Below are 12,497 nucleotides of genomic sequence, written 5' to 3'. Positions count from 1 at the left end.
CATAAAATCAAGTTTGCTGTTTGTAAAACCTTGTAGTATTAGTCCAATCTGACTTTCTGAAGACGTGACTTCCCTTCCCTGATATCATACCTAAACACCTCATTCAAATGAAAGTCCTTTGAAGACAAAGTTCAGATTTTATGTATCTTTATGACATCCACTCTCCCAGGCTCTGAACTTGACTCATGGCAGGTGCTCACAAGTTTCTGAATTGAAGAGTAGAGTTGCAAATTGAGTCAAGCTTCACACAAGGTCACGAGCTCAGATCCAGTTGCAGACAGTGCAATATAGGCTTCATGGGAAAATATCAGAACAAATATCAAGCTTTGGCATGGGGATTTTTATGCAAAATGACTTTCTCCATGATCTCATAGCTTGTTTGTAGAATGGGAAAAACTAGGTATCCTGACTGCTGTCTCCAAGAGAAGGTATGGAAGTACGAACATTTTTGAGGTGATGACTTAGAAAGAATGCCAAAATTAAATTCTGCAATAGCAACTTGATTCAGTGATAGCAACCTATAAGGTGAGGTATACAGTAAAGTCAAACAAATTTATACCCTTTTGCCATAGAACACAGAGTGATCAAAATGTCTAAGAAGCAGAAATATAATCATGAATTGACTATCTTGCAACATTTGAATCATAAGACTGATGATTATATAATCTTCCCCTTATCTCTGAAAAGCTTCCTTGCATGTAGGCACCATAAATTCACTAGCCAATCTCTATATTGATGCACATTTAGGTTATTCTTTTTTTTTTTTTTAAGACATAAGCATCCTTAATATTTGTAATAGTTTAGGACTATGTACCCAAGACAAACATGTTTTTAATTTATTCCTGTGGGTGTGAACCCATTATAAATGGAGCCCTTTGACAAAATTACTTCAATTAAAGTTTGACCCAATTCAATGACAATGGGTTTTAATGCTATCACTGGTATCCCTTATAAACTGAGAAGAAGCCAGAGGGACAAGACAGGAGTTGAATGTCAAAGGAACCAGGCCATAAGGTGACAGAGAAATGAGGACAAAAGAATGTCAGCAGTCAGCTCCAGAATGTCAGTCTTCAGAAGAAGGTATCACCTTGATGGTGCTTTGATTTGGACCGCTAGCCTCTAAAACCATGAGCCAACAAATTCCCTTTAAGTCAACCCATTGTGCATGGTATTTGCTTGAGCAGCCAAGGAAATTAAACATATAAATTACTTTTACAAATAAATAAAAAAAACAATGCTGGCATAATATGGTACCCATATATTTGGCCTCTTATGTCTCTAGGCAAAGGCTTAGTTTTCTAGGGCTGCTTTAATGCAATACAAACTGGATGGACATTCTGATTTGCTAAAGCTGCCAGAACGCCAGAAATGGATTGGCTTTTACAATGGGGATTTGTTAGATTAAAAATTTACAGTTCTAAGGCTGTGAAAGTATCCAAGTTGAAGCATCAAGAAGATGCTTACTTCTGTGAGGAAAGGCTGCCAGCACCTGGGGTGCTTCTGTCACACAAGAAGGTACATGGCAACATCTGCTGCGCCTTCGCTCCTGAGCCTTGGTTTCAAAATGGTTCTCAGTTTCTGAGGAGCCTTCTTTATCTCCCAGGGTGTTTTCTCTCTGTCTCCTCCACTTGGTTGCATCTCTGTGCTCTGAGATCCTTCTCATAAAGAATTCCAGTAAAAGATAAAGAACCACCTTGAGTAGGGTATGTCACATATCCATGGAAACTGAGCAATCGTTCTACCCACAATAGATTAAATTAAGAATAGATGAAAAGAGCATGGCTTTTTGTGGGGTACATGACTGTTTCAAACCAGCATAATGGCTTAAAATAGATTATCTCAGTTCTGGGGGCTAGAAATATGAAACTGAGGTGTTGGCAATAGCATGCTTCCTCTGAAGTCTATAGGGAAGAATTTCTTCCATGCCTCTCTGCTGACCTCTGGCAGTGGCTTGCCCGCCATCCGTGGCCATCTCCCCTCATCCATCTGTGCTTTCTCTCCCCTTCCTATAAGGACACCAATCATTTTGGATTAAGGGCCCAGACAATTTTAGTATGACCTCATTTTAACTAGCCTAATGCCATCTCTAGACCTCATTTTCCAAACAAGATTACATTCTGAGGTACTGGAGATTAGTAATTCAACATATTTTAGGGGACAAAATTCAACCCATAACAAGTAATATTCTAGAGGTATGAATAGAGGTCCTAGAATAAGTCAGTGTATCTTTCCTCTAGAAAGATTCCATTCTAAGAGCCTGTATTTCCATTCCCCCACTGACACATTTTATTAACTTTTATTTTTGTCAGTCCCATGAACTAATTGTAGTATTTAGTTGGATTAAATACTAATTGGCTACCACTAGAGGTGAATATCTTTTCATGAAGTCTTATCCAGATCTTAGCATCTCCTCAGAGAAGCCCTCCTTAAGTCCTTATCTAGAACAGTTTCCTTGGTCACATTTGTTTTGTTTTTGTTTTTTGTTTTTTAATTACATGGTCATATTTATTTCCTTCAAGTACTTAAGACTACTAACTATTTTAATAAGATTTAATTACTATATCTCATTGCTTTTAATAATGATAGGCTCACATTGTTGAGAGCTTACTGTCCTACGAATTTGAGGTTATTTTATTTAATCTACATAACTCTGTGGGGATTGGTCCTATTATTATCTCCATTTTACAGATGAAGAAACTGAGGCTACAAGAGATAAGGTGACTTTCCAAAGATCAGAGGGTTACAACAATGAACATGCAATTTTAGCTTAGAGAAGTAAGTTTGCCTAGGAGGACACAGAGTGAGGAAGAAAAACAAAACAAAAACTGCAATTCAAACTTCAATAGGGGTTCTTAAGCTTCAATTTAGCCTACTCACTGACTTATCACTATAATTTGCCTACAGATCTCTTTTCTAGATCTCTGTACTGGGCTTCACAATCAGGGTGTTATGGTCATTCCAAAAATTCCCTTTTCACTTTAAACCACAAGATTATACTCAATTGGGAACTAATATTGGCCAAGTAAAAGGGGTAAGAATATTTTAAACAAGTTCATTCTATTTAGAGCTAAAGAATTGAAAAAGAAGATTAATTCATTCTGTAAAGCATATCCCATTGTAAGTGATTTACATGTTACACATAGTGTGAAAAGGGAATTTGCAAATGAATACACTCAACAGAGCAGACATAGGCTTCTCTTTAGAGTTCTGTTTTCAATTTAACTGGTTGCTTCAACTCATTCAAAATAAGCTTAGGGCATGAGCCGGGCCCTGGTACTGTAAATTGACAACACCTTCCTGACCAAAGGGGGCAGAAGTAATGTAACAAAATAAGGTATCCGTGGCTAAGAGTTCAAATGGAATAGAGAGGCTATTCTGGAAGCTCTTCTTATAGACTCTTCTCCTAGATACTGCTAATTACCAGGGTTTGCCAAACCCCAACTAACACCACTTCTGATAAACCCTCAGAATACCTATGACTCCGAGATTGTACAGAAGCTTCACGCACTAAGATTATTACTTTGAATAATGGTTTTGAATGGTTCTTAGGCCAGATAAAATCTGAAACCCAGAGGGACCGGCCTCTCCAAGGCTATCAACGTGTTCCATCCCCCTATCCCACATTATCAACAGCCCTTTCCAACGCAGAAAGTTTGGATGGGCAGAGCCCAAAAACCCCAAAAGATTGGGAGAATCAAAGGAGGAGTAGGAGTTATAATAGAGAAATTAGGATTTGACAAATGAGTATGACTGTGGACTTGTTATATTGATAATTCTTTTAGTTTCCAGCGTCTTCGAGCAGCTGGAGGGGAAAACCTGAAACTGTAAGACTATTTCATAACAAACTTTGAAATCTGTTCTGTAACTTATTGTTAAAATGACTTTGAAATGTATTGCTTTTTTGTATGTATATTATATTTCTCAATTAAAAAGACTTAAAAAAAAAAAGTAAGCCTGGGATTTCTTTTTTTTTTTTTTTTTTTCAAAATTCCTATTAATCATAGTGCTAACCCTAGGGGTTAAAAGAGAGTATTTAAGTTTGAAATGATTTTTTCCTAACCAGGGGAAAAGGCCACAAGAACCAGTAAGGGCCAGTTTCCAAACACAAAGAGTATAAATAAAATCAAATGTTATCTCAACATCAAGTGTCCATAAATCCTTTCACAAGTCATGCTACTGCATTTCCTTTACTCTTCCAATTTTTTCCCCATTTCCTCTTAAAACAATGCCCATAACTTGCCTTAGTTACTGACCTCAACTGTTCTCTCCTACAAAGAGAATTTTAAGTGTCTGGTTTCTCTGAGTTTATGAACTAACCATTTCCTCACGGCATTGCCCCCTCTTTTGGCATCTCTAAGAACCATCTCTCTAACTCTCACCAACTTTGCCCAACTGTGGCTTCTTGTGTTAACCTCAGGCTCACATAGGAAATCAGCTGGAGGACGAAAACTCTCTAGGGTTTCATTGATCACGTACTTTTTAAAGCCTTCTCTGGACACTGTCTTAAGATTGACTTAAAGTGACACACTAAAAGTTTGGAGACCTTACTTAGTCTATTGAATACTTACAAGGTTAAAAATCTTAGCCTTTGTGGGTCTAGAGGTACATGAAGTAGAGATGAAGAATTCTATTATCCCTCACACTGTCAATCTACCAGGGTAAGAAAGAGCAGCGTCCTCTCAGCCACACCCCTTCTCTAGTCTCTGATCTCATGGCTCACTGAAGTTCCTTCCGTAACTTCTGAGAAGCAGCAAAATGCTCCACTGAAAATAGTGTTTGATTATATACTTCCTACTATGGCCTTCCAGAGGAGTGGAGTAAAGGGGCTTTACAAAGTAAGTCCCACAAACTGGGTAGAGCAGCCGAGTACAACCACCCCAGAACAAAACAGCTGGAAATTTCTCCAGCCCATGTAGTGGGAATGCTCTAGTTGATATGTGGTATACAGGGCTCCAAACTCTAAAAGATAATCCAATATAAACAAGTTTATCAAAAAACAATGTCCATGAATTGAATCTCCAGATCCTATGTTTTCCAGAAATGTCGGTTGATCTAATGTATATTTTAACTCACCCATTCCAGAATGAATACTGTTTCCACCAAAGCTTCAGAATTACATTTTTTGCTTCATAGATTCCAAAAACAAACATGCAGCCATCTAAACATTCATTCATCTAAATGAATACCCTAAAATGGAAAGTCAAAACTGTGATTATAGAAATATAGATAAAAGGACAATTTTATAACATTCATAGCCTGTTTAGCTCCATACTTCTGGGATCTGTGAGTTGCTTCACAGTTGTTATAATAAGTAGGTAAGTCTCTGCTTATTTTTCTCTGAGGAAAATGTTGAAAAAAGCTTATTCCTAGGAAGATAGTAATTGTGCTACATTTACCCCTTTCCCTGTCACTTCAAGAAACGCCACCTCATTTCTAACCCCTCACCTTTCACTGCCTTCAACACTATCAATAGCCTTTGTTTCTCCTTATCTAAAACAAGGGTATTTGTAGTCACAATCTCTACATTAATAGTGAGGTAGAGAAAACCCATGTAAAAAGGTTAACAATTTCTGAAACATAATTCATTCTTATAATAGTTATAAATAATGGTTAAATGTGAAATGTATGGGAACATTGGAAACTGGTAAGTTTATATTTACCATCAGGTTAATTCAAAATCTGTTAAGTTTCTCTATGTACCAATTACTTGTAATATAGTAAAAATATGTAAACTTTGTCTATGTATGTGCTATAATAGAAGTTTTCTTGCGATTGGAAATGATGAATTGAAAATTAATTCAAGATTACATTTTGTGTGTTACAAACGCCTTCCACTACTAAAAGTCAGAGTAAGGAACAGATAGAATGTGCCCTCAAGTTAAAATGATAGCTTAATAAGAAATTCATAACCTTGCCTCTTCGAGGATCATGCAACTGAGAAACAGCAGGCAAGCAGTTAAAGATTTGTGTTTGCTAATTTTCAGCAATATTGTTGAGCCAACTGTATCTCCAGCAATGTCTGCAAAAACCAAATCCTATCCAGACTCATATTCAGATTATTTTAACAATAGGCAGAACAGCCATTGTAAACTAATGCTTCAGGATCAGAAAATGTATCTCCCTATTTGTTTCACTTGTGGTGGCACCTAAATAAAGGAGATCCTGTGCTGAGGCCTGTATTGCTCTATTAGAAATAAAATCATGAACATAGATTAAATCATGAACATAGAATATAGAGTAAATGCTATTAATAGCTAAATAGCTATTTTCATTTTTAATTAAAATAATGCAGGTTCAAGCTTTCCTGTATCTACATAGCATATATTCTTATCAATACCAAATAAAAATTCAACATAGTCTCCATAAATCATCTAAATATGTTATAGCCTAAAAGAAAATTCAGAAGAATGTGAACAAGTTTGAGTAACCTGAAGGGTCTTTATTACAATAATTTAGGTTGTGGTAAAATGAAGTTGACTATCTTAAAACAGTTTCCTACCCTAAACAATGGGAAAAGCTTTTTCTCACTTGAATTATCTTAGAACCTCCATCTGTTTTGTTTTTTTTTTCTTGAATGCTATGTGGTAGGGTTGAACATTTCATTATTCTTCCATATGTTAGTCCTTTTACTGCAACACCATTTGTTGAATTTTTTGTTTTTGTTTTGCTTGTTTTTGTCTTATTGGTTTGTTTTGGGGAGGTACATGGACTAGGAAGCAAACCCAGGTCTCCCACATGGCAGGTGAGAATTCTACCATTGAGCTACGTTATACCCCCTTCCATCTGTCTTTTATGGAGCTAGACCATCAATATTTTTCAGAAAGCTATGAGAATGGTATTATTTTATAAGTGGTCACTGCTTTCTTAAAATTTTGAAAATGTGCAGCTTTTTACATTTTATTCCAATTAATATTCATCTTCATTTAATGGGAACTTTTCAATGCTATTATTTATCAAACAAGTTATCCTTCAAATTTACTTGATCTCTAAATTATGATTACTACCTATTAGCCACCCATTTTTTGAGACCATTGAAATCATATCATTAAAATTACTAGAAAGTATCTTTTATTTGACTTAGTAATATGGAAACAAAATATCACGTTTAATAGACGGAAAAAACAGAGCTTGACCTTGTCACACAGAGACCTTCCAGTGACCCCAATGTCCCTTCCCAAATAACACCAATACCTCATGCTAATTGGGGAGGCCTCTGGGTAAAGACTGTGAAGTCACAGCCCTGTTGCTTCCTGTTTGTAAATACACAGAAGGAATCTAATTAGACTCAAGAGGAAATGTTGCCTAGGGAATATATTTGTAATACATGTAGATGCTCAGACAATTCAAGGTTGTACAGAAAGGTTGATATTGTGTTCTGTGATATGACTATTTTGGGTTCCCTCCAAAGTTTTACAAGATGAGTGAAACACCAAAAACATATGGTTAGCAGGGCTATTTCAGTTGCATGTCTCAAACATAAATAAGATGAATTGTTCTGGAATACCACACCTGCTCCATTGTACATCATAAACAAAAACTACTGAAAGCTATTAATGTAATTGAGTAAACATGATCAATCGAAGTATTTGTCTTAACAGATTTTTCCTTGGTAATTATGCTTGACTATTTTGCGTATGTTATAATTTTGGTATATGTTAGAAGATTGACAATGGTCCCCCAAGTCGTCTGGGAAATATATCTTTCAACCTATTTTTTCCACTGATAATTAAAGGGAATTATAGTAATCTTCTATAATACATACAACCTACTAAAGTTGAGTAAATTAAATATCTACTGTAATTATATGGACTTCATAGACCAATACTTTCCTGGTAATAAGTAGTTTCGTAATTCCAAGAATGCATAAAAATACCTATCTGCCATTGTTAATATTAGTTGTAAGCATTTGGGGAGGAGAGAAGAGAAAGGAAAGAAAGGAAGGAGAAAGAAAGAAACAGAACAGTATTATTTTGGGGTGTGAAAACAGTACAATTTCAGGGGAAGACCCATAGGTACAAGAGCTAAAATTAATATGTTTTGCTGGAAACAGTCTCAATTTTCCACTTTATTTTGCTTATATGGAATAAGCCCAGGTTTCCATGAAGTGTCTTATATTTCAAGAGTAGCAAATTAGAAGGGTCTGCTGGATTCTGTTTTTATTGGAATGGGTTTATTAAATCAGAGCAATGAGGCATATGACACATACTAATAGTGCTGTCATATATAAATAGATTATAACTGAGCAACCATCAGGAAACATATCTAATTTAAGGTGTGTGTGTAAATATGTACATATGTTGCTCCATCTCTACTCTGATTCTCTTACAAAAGAAATGCTGCATCTGGAAGATGTAAGGAAGAGGTAAGCCTCTGGCCAAGAATAGAGCAAAATTGTTGGCATATACTTGGATTGAACCTACAACCTTACACTCACTGGTATCTTCTATCCAACTGGAGTTTACAGAATAAACTCCACAGCCAATAAAATTGTGATCTGACTTGCTATAGTTTCTTATATGCCTTCTGCCACAATTTAACAGTATCTAAACTCAAAATGCAAAGCAAACTCCATAATATGCTTTATTCAATCATCTTCCCAGAGTTTGGATCATACCATGTATATATAGAAATGGAAATGTTAAAATGTGGTAAGTTGTAGTTTAAAGTGAAGTACTCTATGCTCATACAGCTGTTGCTGAATGGTAAGAGACAGCTATCCAGACAAACTTCACTGAGGAGTCCTGAATGCAAACATGCTTTGTTCTTCTGCTTTCAGTTGCATAATTGTTTTCCTGTCCAGTGATTGTTAATATTCTAAAGCCTCAATAAGACTAGAGTATTAGCTATGCTTCTTTAACGATTTTAGCCACAAACCACTTACATTCACAAATAAGCAACAATGAGTCAATAGGGATTGTCTCTTTTTTGATTTGAGTGATTTACAGTTCCTTCCACCATCTCTTATGTTATTTAAGTTCAACTCCTACGTAGAGAAGTGACCCTCTACAGAATTATTTATCATTTAATTTACTTTAGTTAAAAATAAATGGCTCAAGTCACCCCCATGCAGCCTTTCTGCTACGTACGAGCAGAACAGTCCCTGCCTGCTGTGTTCCATGGTACTTACTACCCATTCCCTGAAAGATGCAGGAGGAAGTACACCATGCAGAGGAGGAGATGGATACTTTCGCCTCCCAGGCAGTGATTGTTCAAGGTATGTTATCAATACCTCCTATTCCAACAAGGAAAATTTCCATGAGTTGATATCTACTGCTTCTGATGTTTTAGACATGAGTCACTATGACAGCCAGAGAGACTTCTCCAAGTTGGACAGTAGAAGAGAGCTGAAAATTGACATCATCCTGCAAGCCCCAGGAATGTACCCTGACTCTGGTGGATATAGGCATTGGCACAACCAAGGCTGATCTAAAATAATTTGGGAACCATTACCAAGTCTGGTACCAAAGCATTCACGGTGACACTGCAGGCTGGTACAGACATTGCCATGATTAGGCAATTTGGTGTTGGCTTCTATCCTGCCTACTTGATAGCAGAGAGAATGGTTGTGATCACAAAGCAAAATGATGTTGAGCAGTTTACCTGCAAGTCTTCTGTTGGGGGTTCCTTCACAGTTCGTGCTGACCCTAGAAAACCAATAGGCTGGGGTACCAATGTGATTATACACCTTAAAGAAGACCAGACAGTACTTAGAGGCAAGGCAGGTCAAAGAAGTGGTAAACAAGCACTCACAGTTCATAGGCTACCCCCATAACCCTTTAGCTGGAGAAGGGATGAGAGAAGGAAATCAGTGGTGATGAGGCAGAGGAAGAGAGAAGTGAGAAAGAAGATAAGGATGATGAAAAGAAGCCCAATATTGAAGATGTAGACTCAAGTGGAAAAGATGATAGCTGTAAAGAAAAGAAAAGATTAAGGAGAAGTACATTGATCAAGAAAAACTGAAAAAGACCAAGCCCATTTTGACCAGAAACCCGATGACAGTATCCAGGAGGAATATGGAAGATACTGTAAGAGCCTTACCAATGATTGGGAAGAACACCTGGCAGTCAAGCCCTTCCCCGTAGAAGGTCAGCTGGAGTTTGGGGCATTGCTTTTCATCCCCCACTGGGTTCCTGTGGCTTCCTTGAAAACAAGAAGAGCAACATCAAGCTTTAGTCCTCATGTATTCATCATGGACAGCTGTGATGAATTGATCCCAGAGTATTTCTACTTCACTGTTGGTGTGGTCAACTCTGAGGACCTGCCCCTGAACATCTCAAATTGTTGCAGCAGTGCAAAATCTTGAAGGTCATTCACAAAGACATTTTGAAGAAGTAGCTTGAGCTCTTCTCTGAGCTGGTGAAAGACAAGGAGAATCACAAGAAATTTTACAAGGCATTCTCTAAAAACCTGAAGTTTGAAATCCATCCACTAACCAGTGATGCCTTTCTGAGCAGCTATGCTCACACCTTCTGGTCTGGAGATGAGATGGCTTCTTTTTGAACATGTCTTTCATATGAAGGAGACCCAGAAATTCATCTATTATGTCACTAGTGAGAGTAAAGAGCAGGTGGCCAACTCCGCTTTTGTGGAGTATTGAAGCAGGAATTTGAAATAGTCTACACAACCGAGCCTGTTGATGAGTACAACAGGCAGCAGCTACAGGATTTTGATGGGAAAAGCCTAGTCTTACTCACCAAGGAGTGTTTGGAGACACCTGAGAAGGAAAAGAAAATGAAAGAGAACAAAGCCAAGTTTGAGAACCTGAAGGAAATCTTTGATAAAAGAGGTTGAGAAGGTGGCAATCTCCAACCTGCCTGTCTTCACCCTGCTGTATTGTAACTATAATGTATGGCTGGACAGCCAATGTGGAGCAGATCATGAAAACCCAGGCACTTCAGGACAACTCTTTCAATGGGCTAGACTATGGCCAAAAAGCACAAAGAGATCGATCCTGACCACCCCATAGTGGAGATGCTGCATCAGGAGAAATCTCAAGCAGAAAAGAAAGGCAAGACAGTCAAGGACTTGGTAGTGCTCTTGTTTGAAACTGTGCTGCTCAACTCTGTCTCTCGCTCCTCCCTTGAGGATCCCAAGACCCACTCGAACCATGCTTACCACATGATCAAGGCTTAGGCACTGAAGAAGATGAAGCACAGCAGAGGAGCCCAGTGCTGTTGTTCTGATGAGATACCCACCCCTGAGGGTGACAAAGATGCATCTTACATAGAAGTAGGTTAGGTGTCTCTACCCACAAACCTTGTACCTACTGTATAGTGTTCCCCAGGTTCCCACAGCTGCCTCAGTAGCCCTGTCCCTCTTGGCTCAATCTACTGATGTTTAATGTTTTTTCTCTTCCCTCTACTTTCCTGTCCTTGTGTCTAAGGCAGGTTGCAAGATCCACGAGCCCCATTCCATTTGACAATAGGATTGGATGTTGTTTATTGAGTTTTTTTGTTAATTTGTTCTGAAATTAAAGTGTGCAAATAAAGAAAAAATTATATGAACATTTTCCCTCTAATGCACGTCCTCCTATTACCCTTTATACAAATAAAGAGCTTACAAGCTACTCTGAGTTATTCTTGAACGTTCTAATGAGGAAGAAGGAAAACCAGGGTACTGGCAATATAACCAAGAGAACACTGATAATCAACCAGCTATTTAATTTACATCCTGAGATAGCAAATGAACACATATACCAAAAACCAACAAGAATAGGCCAGCAAACAAATAATCTTTGGCTTACCTGTGCTAATTATTTTCTGCTTTTCTGCCAGTATTCAATTGCCAGTGACTAATTTGGAGTGTTTAGAAATAGCTCTAAATTCATCTGTCCAAGAATAGGCTTACATATGCCCCATAAATAAACTTGTATTGAAGGCATACTTCAAGTTTCTGGTGATACAAATAGCCCAGCAGAGAAATATAGACAAACTCAACGTGCCATTCTGGTTGTGGAAATTTTTAATAAGCATCATTTATCTATCCTCTGCAGACCTCCATTCCGAGAGAATTTGAAGGCCAGAAACAGTCTCTTGGTCGAGAGACACAGAAGACAGTTTCATTCTAACACTAAATATCAACTGCATAAAAGCTGTTGCCTGATTAAGGTCCTGGGCTAGACAATATGGTATACATTTGTTAAACCCCACATCACAGACCTGTATAGATACAAAGAACTTAATTATATTTTTTAGCAAGTTTTCCCCAAACCTTTATTCCTGAGAAAGATAAAAAATTGATTGGAGAGTCAAGAAGAAAGAGTTTGAGATAAAGAAGTGATGAGGACAGTCCCTAATACCTTGATTCCAGAAACCTTGAAGAAAACCAACGTTTGATAAAGAATGTAAATGAAGTCTCCACTCGGAAGGATAGAGAAAGCAGCTAGCAGATGAGCTGGTCACTGCTCAGGGAAATTATTTTTTGCTTACGGCTTCAAATTGCCTCTGTGTTGTTATTATCAAGCTCTATGAAGAATGAATAATAGTAACACTTTACCT

At 37.5% G+C, this 12,497-nt stretch overlaps 1 pseudogene; it reads left to right on the top strand.

The window, feature by feature from the left end:
• The first annotated feature begins 9,144 nt into the window (after positions 1–9,144).
• LOC143686562 (heat shock protein HSP 90-beta pseudogene) lies at positions 9,145–11,238 on the top strand (annotated as a pseudogene).
• Positions 11,239–12,497: the final 1,259 nt, after the last annotated feature.

Source organism: Tamandua tetradactyla, chromosome 6 (genome assembly GCF_023851605.1).
Source record: "Tamandua tetradactyla isolate mTamTet1 chromosome 6, mTamTet1.pri, whole genome shotgun sequence".
Taxonomy (NCBI): Eukaryota; Metazoa; Chordata; class Mammalia; order Pilosa; family Myrmecophagidae; genus Tamandua; species Tamandua tetradactyla.
This window is presented reverse-complemented; position numbering and strand designations above follow the sequence as displayed.